Below are 13,604 nucleotides of genomic sequence, written 5' to 3' on the forward strand. Positions count from 1 at the left end.
GTTACACCTCTCTTTGTGATTTATTTACATTTTTCTTGCCTTCAGGAATGTCAATCACATTATCAATCTCTTAATGTGATACACAGAGGAATGTTATTTAAATGCTTAAGGTATTGTTATTATCATGTGCCTTCAAGGCAACTCTGACTCCCGGAGACTCTACCGTAGGGTTTTTGGGATCATATATATTCCAACAAGGGGTACCATTGCCTTCCTCTGAGACTGAGAAGGTATGACTTGCCTAAGGTCACTCAGGCTTCTGTGGCTGAGTGGAGGATTGCAAACCTGGACTCCTAATCATGCATGCAAACCACAAGGCCATTCTGTTTTGTGAAGCTTATTTTCCAGGGGTCGGTTGCCCATGTTCAAGAACAGTCCAAGGTGAGGAGGGTGAGGAGGGTGAAATGGCCACCAACAGACCCACAGGGAATTGGGAGGACAATTTTGGACAAACATGGGTGCTCCCTGTGGGGAGAAAAAGTGGGGTATAAATAAATTAACATAGCTAAAGGTAAAGGTTTCCCCTTGACGTTAAGTCCAGTCATGTCTGACTCTGGGGGTTGGTGCTCATCTCCATTTCTAAGCCAAAGAGCCGGTGTTGTCCATAGACATGTGGCCAGCATGACTGCATGGAGCATCGTTACCTTCCCGCCGGAGCGGTACCTATTGATCTACTCACATTTGCATGTTTTCAAACTGTTAGGTTGGCAGGAGCTGGAGCTAACAGCGACCGCTCACGCCACTCCCAGGGTTTGAACCTGGGACCTTTCGGTCTCCAGCTTAGTGCTTTAACGCACTTCGCCACTGGGGCTCCTAGATAAATAAACATAATGATAATAATAATAATAATAATAATAATAATAATAATAATAATAATAATAAACTGAACTGTTTGTTGGAAAACTGAACTGTTTGTTGGAAATGAAAGCTATGGACTTGTCAACATCAGGAGAGGAATTTTCCAGGGAGATTCATTGTCCCCTCTGCTTTTCATTATCGCCATGACCCCTCTGTCAACAATCTTACAAAAAACAAATCTCGGCTACCAAACATCTAAGAATTCTCACAAAATTTCACATTTGATGTACATGGATGACCTGAAGCTATATGGGAAAACGGAAACTGAAATCTCTGACCAACACTGTCCGAATTTTTAGCACTGATATCAACATGGAGTTTGGTTTGGACAAATGTTCGACAGTGGCATTGAAGAAGGGAAAAATCATTGAAAGTGAGGGCATCAATATGCCCAATTGCCAAACAATAAGGTGTCACCAGCCAGAGGCCTATAAATATCTGGGCATATTACAGCTGGACAACATCAAGCATGAACATGTGAAAACTCTCAAAAGCAAGCTCAATGGAGGCAACACCATCAAGGCCATAAACACCTGGGCCATACCTGTCATAAGATATACTGCTGGCATTATAAACTGGACACAGATGGAACTGGACAATTTGGACAGAAAAACAAGAAAACTCATGACCATTCATCATTCACTGCACCCTCGCAGTGATGTTGACCGGCTGTATCTGCCTAGAAGATCAGGGGGCAGAGGACTCTTGCAAGTAAAACAAGCAGTCAAAGAAGAAGAACATGCCCTGGCAGAATATGTAAAACAAAGTGAAGAACCTGCTTTGATTGAAGTCAAAAATCAGAAACTCCTCAAAGCACAGCAGACAAAAAACCAGTACAAGAAAACCGCACTACAAACTAGAGCTGACAGCTGGCACAACAAAACACTGCATGGAAAGTTCCTTGACAAAATTGAAGGAAAAGCTGATAAAGAGAAGACCTGGCTCTGGCTCATGAATGGGACCCTGAAGAAGGAGACAGAAGGCCTGATCCTTGCAGCCCAGGAGAAAGCCATCAGAACAAATGCAATCAAGGCCAAGATCGAAAAATCAGCTGATGACCCAAAGTGCAGACTGTGCAAGGAAACCGATGAAACCATAGATCATATCCTCAGCTGCTGTAAGAAAATTGCACAGACAGACTACAAACAGAGGCACAACTATGTGGCCCAAATGATTCATTGGAACCTATGCCTCAAGTATCACCTCCCTGCAGTTAAGAACTGGTGGGATCACAAACCTGCAAAGGTTGTGGAAAATGAACACGCAAAGATACTGTGGGACTTCCGAATCCAGACTGACAAAGTTCTGGAACACAACACACCAGACATCACAGTTGTGGAAAAGAACAAGGTTTGGATCATTGATGTTGCCATCCCAGGTGACAGTCGCATTGAAGAAAAACAACAGGAAAAACTCAGCCGCTATCAGGACCTCAAGATTGAACTTCAAAGACTCTGGCAGAAACCAGTGCAGGTGGTCCCGGTGGTGATGGGCACACTGGGTGCCGTGCCAAAAGATCTCAGCCGGCATTTGGAGACAATAGACATTGACAAAATTACGATCTGCCAACTGCAAAAGGCCACCTTACTGGGATCTGCACGCATCATCCGAAAATACATCACACAGTCCTAGACACTTGGGAAGTGTTCGACTTGTGATTTTGTGATATGAAATCCAGCATATCTATCTTGTTTGCTGTGTCATACAATGTCGTTGTGTCAATAATAATAATAATAATAATAATAATAATAATAATAATAATAATAATAATAATTCCTCACTGGAAAACCGGTCCCACTTTTTGAATGCTCCATTACATGGAACATCTTGCACAGTGCCTTATTGTGTGCCCCTGATATGTGGTGTCCCATTGCATATAACCACAGTTCTTTAACATGAGGCAAATCTATGCTGACCCATTATCCTAGGGCAGATCTGACCTGATGCGGAGGCAGGAAAGAGATATCACTGCCCAGTGGTGCAAAATCCAGTTTGCCGCTACAGGACAGTCACCCTTATCATCCCCTCCCATTCTACTTGTTGTAGTAGTCTCCAGGCATAACGCGGTTCCTGCCAAGTGCTTGTCACTGTCAGTGATGTTGGTCAGGATGCCGGAGTGACAAGGAATGGGTAGTGGAAGAATCATCTCCTCCTCTCGGCCTCCTTTCCCCAATCCCCCCATCATGACAGCCAACATCACCACAGTTGACAAGTGACAAATAGGACTCATATCACGCATGGAAACCACCACAATAAGGAGAACAAGAAGAGATGGTGAGTGCCATCCCATGTTCTTGGCCATCTGAACCCGATGAACATAAAGTTTGTGTGGCTTCAGATTCAGACCAACTGTGGCCCAAATGCACAGATTTCTCCCAATTCTGGGGTAAATGTTGGTTAACATAGCCAAAGGCTGCTTTACCTTCATTACTTTAGATCAACTTTGTGCATAGTTTAGTTGCAATGGAGCTGGTTTGCATTAAATGTCCAGTGTAAATGTGTCCACGGTTACCTATCATGTCAATAACATCGTTCTGTCATTATCAATGTACACATCATCTATAGGATGGATCTTAGACCCATTGTGTCCTCAAAATGCTAGCAAGTTCATCCAGTGCCAGCTTATTCATGCAATGGACAAATTAAGAATTCTGGGAGTAATCCTCCTGTTGAAATTCTCTTTCTTTTTCCAATGAGAGGAAAATAACAAATCTCATTGTCTCATGATAAGCAGGAATGGTTCCCACTGTTCTCAAAAGCCACCTGAGGATGAATCTAATCAGGATTTATACCCTGATGCCAACTCTATCTTCTTTTTTCCAACCAGATGAAGACCCCTTTTTAATGTGCTCCAGCTTTCAAAATTTTAAATTTTTCATTGATGTTTTCCCCTTGGCTTTCTTTTGAGCACTGTTCCATTTTGGCTGTTTATTGCGTTCTCACTATTGATTGCTATTTTTAACCGTTGTTATGGAAACTGCTATAACTTCAGGGCTCTAGGAAAATACAGGGGATGTCTGCGCCATGAATATATATTTTTTTCTAAATCACTTTTAGCACCTGGAAGAACATAGTAGAGGTCCCTGATCATGAAAGTCTGCCTTTCTGTCTGTTTGTGTGGACCAAAGCAGAATATGGATTCATTTTTGCATCATGGAAAAATGTCTCTGTGATCCATGTCGCTACATTCATACATTAGGTTTTGAATGTAACTAAAACTGGAGCCTTTGATATTTCAATATAATTTCAATCCAACCAAATATGGTTTAATATAACTAAGAGTCCCCAACCAGCCATGTAAGTAACTGAATGAAAAATAAATAATAATCACCTTACATATGAACAAGGTCATGTGGCCGGTATGACTGTACCCTAGACCAGAATAACATTGATTAGACCCAAACTGTGTATTGAGTCTAATCAATGAATCGTTGAATGGATCAAACCCTCCCATTCATTGTAAGGATTCTGATAATGAATGGAATAGGTCTTGATCTTTCTTCAATTTCCTATGTCATAATCTATATGCAGCACAAACATACAAACAAAAAGGGGTGAAAAACCAGAAGCATCTCAATCTATTCCATACTGCTCTAGTTCTTTTCATAATTGTCTGAGAAAACTTCCATCAGTTCCTGTAATTAAACTAATGGGCTAAATGAATTTCCAGATCACTAGCTGTTCATTCTGATATGTCATTACACCAAGTTGAATTAATAGGAAGAAAGTTTCCAGCCCATTGTGCCCCTGAAATGTGATTCTATTTCGGCTGTTTTAATTAGCAATATTCACTCAGCTTTCCCCCAACTCCAACCCACCTATTCAGGCCACATACACTTGATGTTCCCTGTTAACAGACTGTGTTTTTTCTTTGTTGTTCCAACATCAAGCGAAACTCTGGGTAATAAACGCCATTATGGGTGTGTCTACATTGTAAAATGAATTTAATCTGATGTTAGAGATTCTTCATTATCAGAAGAGGAAGAGGAGAAGGAAAGTGTTCAGGAATTGGGGGGGGGATTGGAATCTGAGGAGGAGATTTTGTAAGTACCCACATTTCAGGAAAGGTGAAGGGAAACAGAGCAGAGATGCCATTCAGCTAGAATAGCTGTCAGAAATGCTAAAGTAATCAGAAACCAACATAGCAGCTGTGGGGGAACTCAGGGCTATAAATCAGAAGCAGGTGCAGTCAGCTTCTGCTGGTAACAGATTGACTAATGCTTAAGCCTTTGCTCCCCTTGTGCCTGTTTCGAGTCTGCATTTGGGAAACTTCTGCTAAGGATTTATTGCTGTTTCGTTGTCTGAAGTAAGACTGCTGCTTGATTTGGGAATTTATCAGAGATTTAAGAACTGGTAAACTGGCTGGGATGTCTGGGAGTTGTAGGCCAAAACACCTGGGGACCCACAGGTTGAGAACTACCTGTTTAGATGATCCAAGAGGGGAATCCTTCCATCAGATGGGCATATATTTTTGGGAAGACATTCCTCCAAGTAACAGGCTCCAGTGCCCTTTAGACTGAAAACTGAATGGCTTTGAACAACCTCGCAATGCCGCTTTAATTTATTCCAGGTTTCTCCAGATAGTATCTATGGTGGACTTTTATTTGGGATCTACCCTTTTCTTTCCTCTGCATTCTTTCTCCCCCTTTCTGGCCTGAACTTTTCATTTTAGAAAATGAAATCCAGCTACCGCCCAACTAACAGCCTCCTGGAACGCTTCCAAACAGCCTGGTTGTCATGATATTTCTTTCACAAAAATACATATGACAGATAAGTAGCCACCTTGGGATATACTTTGCCTTGTGTCAGAGAGATATTAAAACAATAAACTACATTGCCTTGGGACTTGAGCATACAAGCAGGCTGAAAACAACCCAGTGGAGATGAGATTGTTTTGAAAGGTGGCAAGCCCGTTGCTTCAAAGAAAGGAAGGGCGGGGGGAATCCCCAGAAACCAATCGGTACCACTGACAGAAAATATTCTAAGTGCAACCTCTTCTTAGGTAGATGGGGAAATAGTCTCAGAGCGTTGTAAATCCCATCATTCTAAGGGAGTGTGAGGCATTCCACATTATTTATCACCTTGCTAGGCATAGAAATCTGAAAATCATAAATCAGTCTACACTGCATTACTTGAGGTTTTTTTTTTTAAAAAAATAAGTTTTGTGCACAATATATTTGTCAAATGGATTGATGTTGTAGCCCTTTAGATATTCAACTGGGAATACTTGTTGATGGATTTACTACATGTATATCTCATGTCAGTCATAACAGCAGCCACTCTTCCCTCCCCGTCAACCCAGTTTTGTCTCACAACGACCCGGTCAGGTACATCAGCTTGAGAGAATACAATTAGTAGCACTCATAGTATATCCCACTTTTACCTCTCAGTTTGGGATGCAAAATATCCTTAAAGCATTGTAGAGCTCTGAAGTCTGACGGCAAGGCACAAGAATATAAAGCTATTCAGTGTAATGATCTCTTCTTACCAAAAAGTCTTATTTTCATTATCTTTCAAGGCTCGTTGAATGCTATTTGTACTGTATATCATACACATATTTTTTTATTTTAATGATAAAACAAATATAGTCATCCATGGAAAGGTAGAAGAAATTCCTCTACTGATATCAAAAGTAATGCAAACAAAGACACAATTAGTTACTAGTCCCCATTCAATTGATGTGCTTGAACCGTGTGACCGGTTTATGGTCCCTCAAGCTTCTTGAAAGGTTGGACTTTAATTGTGTGTGTGTGTGTGTGTGTGTGTGCTCCATGCATGCATCGGGTGTGCATCGGGCATGCGTGTGTTAGCTGTGCACGCATGCATGCGTTGGCTATGCCACACACCTGCTGCACTGCACACATACTTGCTGCCATTGCCACAACACATCCGCCACTGCCACTCACACTCGCTCACCCTCTTAGCACACACCCCACCACCATTACTCATATTCACTCAATGACTGCACGTTACTTAAGTCACATTGACCAACCGTCTGCGCAGGGTTCCATACTTTGCACTTTAACATCACAACCGTTCAATGCTAAGGCTTCCTCATCTGTACAGGGTTCCATACTTCTCACTTTAACAACACAACCATTCAATGCTAAGGCTTCCTCGTCTGCGCAGGGTTCCATACTTTGCACTTTAACAACACAACCGTTCAATGCTAAGGCTTCCCACCAAATGGAAATGTAGAGGAGAGTCAACTGAGCAAGCCAGTACCTGCCGCAGACCAAGACTGCCATCTGTTAAGGAGTTACGAAGGTGGAGGCATTACTTTTCATTCAACCCTCATAGTAGTAATAATAAACCTTATTTATAACCCGCCTTATCTCCATGGGGGAATCTAGGAATGTATTTTTCTGTTTTAACAAGTGATTAAGAAAATGGTTGAGGTAAAATTGTGCAGAGAAGAGGTGCCCTTTCTTTATTGTGGTTCAGATTTATTCTGTCATGGAACAAAGAAACAAAAGTTTCTTTCTTGTAGTTTCTGTCCTCCTCTTTTTGCCATTTCTCGTTATGTAAAAATATCGAGGAAATGCTGGCGATTTCACACTCGATTAGCTAACATTCATGCCAAGCCAGAATGGGTCGAACTGGTTTCCTTGTTCTGTTGCTTGTCAGGATATGGATGAATCCAATGTATTTTTCTCCATTGTTATGTTCACTCCAAAAATGCGTTCAAAGCCAAAAGTTTCAGCTTTGAGGACCAAGGTAGACATTGTGATACATGACATACATTGTTCCTGCATTTTTAAAAATAAGAGGGTTTTTTTTCTTCCTCATCTTCTGTTGCCAAAAATATTATTTTCATATCTTGGATTATTGTAGATATTGGAACGTATGCTTCATTTCCATAATCATGAAGAGTCCAGACAGAGGACAGGTTGGCTCACTTCAGACTTACCTAATTCACACTTTCCAGTTCAATACACAATCTAATACACAGCCAGGCTTTCATATTTGCACTGCCCTGAATTTTACAGTGATGGCCGCATGGAAAATAGCACAAAATAATGAACATATCAGGGAAGAACACACAAAGAAATGTGTTTAGTTATTATTGTCATGGGTTTTACAGTCTATCAAATGTTATCTATTGGAGTTTTGGACCATCAGTGATTGAGAACTTTGGAATCATTGGATAATGTGTCATAATGTGGGATCTCAATAATAATAATAATAATAATAATAATTATTATTATTATTATTATTATTATTTTATTGGTATTCCGCCCTATCTCCCCGAAGGGTCTCAGGGCGGTTTCCAACATGTAAGACAAACATTCAATTGCCAGAAATAAACCATAAACGAAATAGACATAAGTCAACAAGTGACCTGAAGTTACATACAGAGTTAGCTCTCGTCCAACTCAAGAGAATAGTGGTAAACTCAAGAGTAGATCTTCCAGTTCCATAGTGATGTACCCATGCCTGCTTCTCTTTACACTTGAGATGAGATGCACCCATTCTTGAACCATAACAACAACAACAACAACAACAACAACACATTTTTATCTATTATTTGCCTCTCTTTACAGTTCAATGCAGGGCACAACACAGTTAAAATACAGCATAGTAATAAATACATGAAAAGAGGGAAGGATATGTGGTCTCAATATAATATGAACTGTAATATTAATTCAGGTTGAGACCACATTAATCATCATGGCTCACTGCTATGGTGAACATAGTTTTGTGACGAGGCATATCACTTTTTGGGACAGAAGGCTCACAACCTTGTAAAACTGCTGCTCTGTGATTCCATAGCAGCTAAAGTGGTGCCAAACTGCATTCGTTTACAGTGTAAATAGTGTTGTGCTTTTGTATGGAATTGCTGTTAGTTTTGTGTAGTTTCATTCATTTCGTCTCATTTTTGTATTTGTTCCCTCTAATGAAAACGAGCCACCTATATGAACAGAATTTTTATCTGGCTTACAAAAAAATGAAAATGTTCGGACCATTGGCTGCAATAGGAGGGCTTCCGAAGCTCACACACCCCCAAGGCTCGGTTTTGGGCTAGAGGGGTGAAAATGCCCCACACAGAGGGCATTTCGACCCCTTTTAGCCCACCAACTCTTAAAATATTTGGGTCTTCCCCAGAGAACTATTGTTATGAATAATAATATTATTATTAATACCCATTGGCACACATCAGCTGTCAAGGGGAAGCAGCCCTCTCTCAGACTCAGCTTAGGGTCCCAGAGTAGCTATTGTTAATAATATTAACATTAATATTAACACCCATTGGCACACATCAGCTGTCAAGGGGAAGCAGCCCTCTCTCAAACTCAGCTTAAGGTTCCCAGAGTAACTATTGTTATTAATATTAATATTATTATTAATACCCTTTGGCACACATCAGCTGTCATGGAGAAGAAGTCCTCTCTCAGACTCAGCTTAGGGTGCCAGAATAATATTAATCTTAATATTATTATTAAGACCCATTGGTACACATTGGATATCATGGGGAGGCACTCCTCTCCCAGACTCAGCTTAAGGTCCCAGAGTAACTATTGTTATTTATATTATTATTATTAACACCCATTGGTACACATCAGCCCTCTGTCAGTATCTGCTTATTGTTACAAGGCTGAAACGAAAGAAAAAGGAAAGCAAGCATGATGACTGTGTGGCTTTCATTTTTGTGTCGCCTCTCGTTTCCTATGAAAATGTTGTCATTCGTTTTGTGTAGATGAACGATCGAAACGAACTGATAACACGAAGCAAACAAAGGAAAAAAATCCGTGCACATCTCTAGTAAATATACCTAAACGTCCATGCTCTGCCTTTGTACCTTCAAACAGATCTTTCCCATTGAAGAGCTTTCCAAATTGAAAACCTCAAGTCTAAATGATAGCTATGGTTTTCAATTCTCCCCTTTTAAAAACTCATGCAAACATTCAATTAGTTTGGAGCATTTTTCTAAGTAACTATCTCCCCACTTTTAAAAAAGGGGGGAGAGTTAATTAATCAGACCTGTGTCAATTTCCCTGTGCCCTGTCAATTTGCACAGAAGTAATTAATCACTAATCATCGCCTGGTCGGCGGCAAGCAAAGGGACGGTGTGCGAGCCGTTTCTCGTCTCTTTGGAAAGGGGAAAAAATGGCACACACAGGCACACAGCAAATATATCTTGTCTTTCATAATATTTTATCGACACTTTTGCATGTTGTAATAGACTGCAGCAACAAGCAGCTGTAGTTCAATGCAATATGAATATTAAAGGAACAAATGGGAACAGATTTATAGGCTATTGCTTTGCTGTTATGTCAGTTCAGAGATTACACCGAGCAAATGAACAGTGAAAAATTACTCTTCCATGTGGGGAGTGGTGATTAAACTTGTACATTAATTAGAGATGGTGTGTCTGTGTGCGTTTGTGTGTGTGTGAGACAGAGCACATTTTATCCCCCCAAACCCTTTTCAATGAATTTCAAATAAGAATGGCCTGTAAGAGACTGTTTGTTCAAAATACACTAAACACCATGGTTTGCTTCCAATGCGGAGTTGAACACAATGGTAAATACTTAGACAATTTCTGCGATAATCCCGAAGAAGCGTTGCCATGAATCAAAAAGATCCTGCAAGACAATGTAAAAAATGTTTGCCAATCTCAAAATATACAGGAGTTGAACAAACTACAGTTGTCTGTCTACCTTTGCAGATTTGACTTTTGTGGGGTTTGATTAAAATGCTATCTCAGGGAATTTATCTCAAGGTCCTCCAATGAGGTTCTATAGTCAACTCTGGCTGGAAATTGATCATAGCAACTTGACGCTGGACCTAGGTCCTCCAGTATGATTCAAATGCCCTATAGAAATTGAATGGAGCCCGCAGTGGCGCAGTGGGTTAGACCGCTGAGCTTGCTGACCGAAAAGTTGGTGGTTCGAATCTGGGGAGCAAAGTGAGTTCCCACTATTAGCCCCAGCTTCTGCCAACCTAGCAGTTTGAAAACATGCAAATGTGAGTAGGTCAATAGGTACCACTTCTGTGGGAAGGTAACGGCACTCCATGCAATCACACTGGCCACATGACCGAGGAGGTGTCTACAAACAACACCGGCTCTTTGGCTTAGAAATGGAGATGAGCACCAAACTCCAGAGTCAGACACGACTAGACAATGTCAGGGGAGACCTTTACCTTTAGCTATAGAAGTTCACCATAATCATGCTGGAGAACATGGAAATTCCTAGATATGTATTCTGTCCAAAAAAAATTTTTCTGTATCAAGAGAGACTGCAAGTCACTTCTGGTGTGAGAGAATTGGCCGTCTGCAAGGACGTTGCCCAAGGGATGCCCGGATGTTTGATTTTTTTTTTTTTACCATCCTTGTGGGAGGCTTCTCTCATGTCCCTGCATGGGGAGCTGGAGCTGACAGAGGGAGCTCATTTGCATTCTCCCCAGGTTGGATTTGAACTTGCAACCTTCTGGTCAGCAACCCAACCTTCAAGTCAGCAGTCCTGCCAGCACAAGGGTTGAACTCATTACACCATCGGGGGCTCCATTCCAGGAAAAAAAATCAATTGTATTATTTACAAGTACAGTAGAGTCTCACTTATCCAAGCTTCTGGATTATCCAAGCCATTATTGGAGTCAATGTTTTCAATATATCATGATATTTTGGTGCTAAATTTGTAAATACAGTAATTGCAGCATAACATTACTGCGTATTGAACTACTTTTTTCTGTCAAATTTGTTGTATAACATGACGTTTTGGTGCTTAATTTGTAAAATCATAACCTAATTTGATGTTTAATAGGTTTTTCCTTAATCCCTCCGTATTATCCAATATATTTGCTTATCCAAGCTTCTGCCGGCCCATTTAGCTTGGATAAGTGAGACTCTACTGTATTCACTTTTCTTAGAGTCCTTTGGCCCCAACCCCAGCGAATGTGGATAAAGCTCAGTTCTTGCATCTAGGGATGGAAATACCGAATTTGTTTCTTTGTTGCTGGATGTTTTCAGTTCAACCAATGCTGTCCTGCAAATATTTTTCTGTTTCCAAATAGATCTTGAGCGTTTTTGAGATGAGTCGTATCAACAGCTTCTAAGGATACATCTACACTGTGGACTGAATGCAATTTGACCCCACTTGAATTGCCATGGCTCAAAGCTATGGGATCCTGGGAGGTGTCATTTGGTAGTTTTGAGCCAAGGCAGTTCAAGTGGGGTGAAACTACATTCATTCCACAGTGTGTTTTTATGCTGTTAATCTATTTGGTGGATTTCACCAAAAGGTCACATGACTGCCGTCTTTTAGGTAGCGTTGTCCACATTCTCACACCTGACCCAGGTAGATCTAAGTGCTGTTTTTCCTGGGGAGGCTCGGAGGAAGTATGAAAGGTGCTTGCTGCATGGAGAGGTTCATGGAGAGAGCAGCAGAGAGGAAAGATTCATCCATCCAGTTTGATGGTGCACCTTCCTCTCTTGGCATATGGTGCTCTTATTAGAGCTGGGATTCAAAGAATAATTGGTCGTTAAAGGGACTGTAGGCTTTGATGGGGAATCGGCTCCCCTGTCCGGTTTTGCATCTGCTCTTTTATCATCTATCCCTCCGTTTCCAGACTGGGATGCTCCGTTGATGATTTCTTTGCCGTTTATGGTTATTAGCCTTCTCTGCCCAAGCATGTTGGTGCCTCACTAAACTACAAATCCCAGAATTTCATAGTATTCAGATTTGGCAGTTCGGGTGGTATCAAACTGCATTCATTCTCTAGTGTAGATGAACCCAATGACTCTGGATAAGTTCGAACCCCTGCTTGACCATGGAAACCCATTAGTGGCTTTGGGTGAGTCACACTCTCTCAGCCCTCACCCATATTGCCATATAATTCAGTTATATAGAATGAATGCATTACATAACAGTGTAGATGAGGCCCCAGTCTCAGAGAATCTTGCCAAGAAAATCCTATTGATAGATTCAATTTAGTAAGGTAAAGGTTTCCTCTACGTTAAGTCCAGTCGTGACCGACTCTGGGGGTTGGCACTCATCTCCATATCTAAGCTGAAGAGCCGGCGTTGTCCATAGACATCTCCAGGTCATGTGGCCCGCATGACTGCATGGAACGTCGTTACCTTCCCGCCGGAGCGGTACCTATTGACATACTCACATTTGCATGTTTTCAAACTGCTAGGTTGGCAGGAGCTGGGGCTAACAACAGGCACTCATTCCGCTCCCAGGACTTGAACCTGGGACCTTTTGGTCCACAAGTTCAGCAGCTCAGCGCTTTAACACACTGTGCCACCAGGGGCCACATAATCCAAAGCAAATAATCTGAGATCAGAAACTGGATTATATGGCAGAGTAGATGGGACCTATATTAGGAAGAGAAGTTGGGCATAAATGTGCTATTTTGCCAATGTATTTATTTGTTTTATGTCCTACCTTTCTTCAAGTAGGAGAACCAAGGCCACATACTCAAGTATACTTAACAAAGAAGTCATCTACTTTCTTGGCCAAAGACTATTGTGATGATGATGATGATGATGATGATGATGATGATGATGATGATGATGATGATGATGATGATATAATTTGGGATAAAATAGTGTTTCATTGCAGTTCAGGTGTGAGCCAGTCTGCTTTGTACTTGGCCGCAAAGCCCACTCTCCTCCACTTTCTTTCTTTGCTCCTATATGGATATGAAAATAAACCTGGCCTGCCTGTTAAATCGTTCTGACTTCTCGAAAATGCTGATTTCAGTGTTCTGTGCATAAAAGCTCAATTTTCCCCATCCTT

The 13,604-nt window shown here is 41.2% G+C and overlaps 1 protein-coding gene across 15 annotated transcripts in view; it reads left to right on the forward strand.

Moving 5' to 3' along the window:
* Positions 1–13,604, forward strand: part of rbfox1 (RNA binding fox-1 homolog 1) — a 1,150,117-nt gene that overhangs the window by 1,083,439 nt on the left and 53,074 nt on the right. The gene's annotated exons all lie outside the window — the stretch shown is intronic.

Source organism: Anolis carolinensis, unplaced genomic scaffold, assembly GCF_035594765.1.
Source record: "Anolis carolinensis isolate JA03-04 unplaced genomic scaffold, rAnoCar3.1.pri scaffold_13, whole genome shotgun sequence".
In the NCBI taxonomy this organism is placed as follows: Eukaryota; Metazoa; Chordata; class Lepidosauria; order Squamata; family Dactyloidae; genus Anolis; species Anolis carolinensis.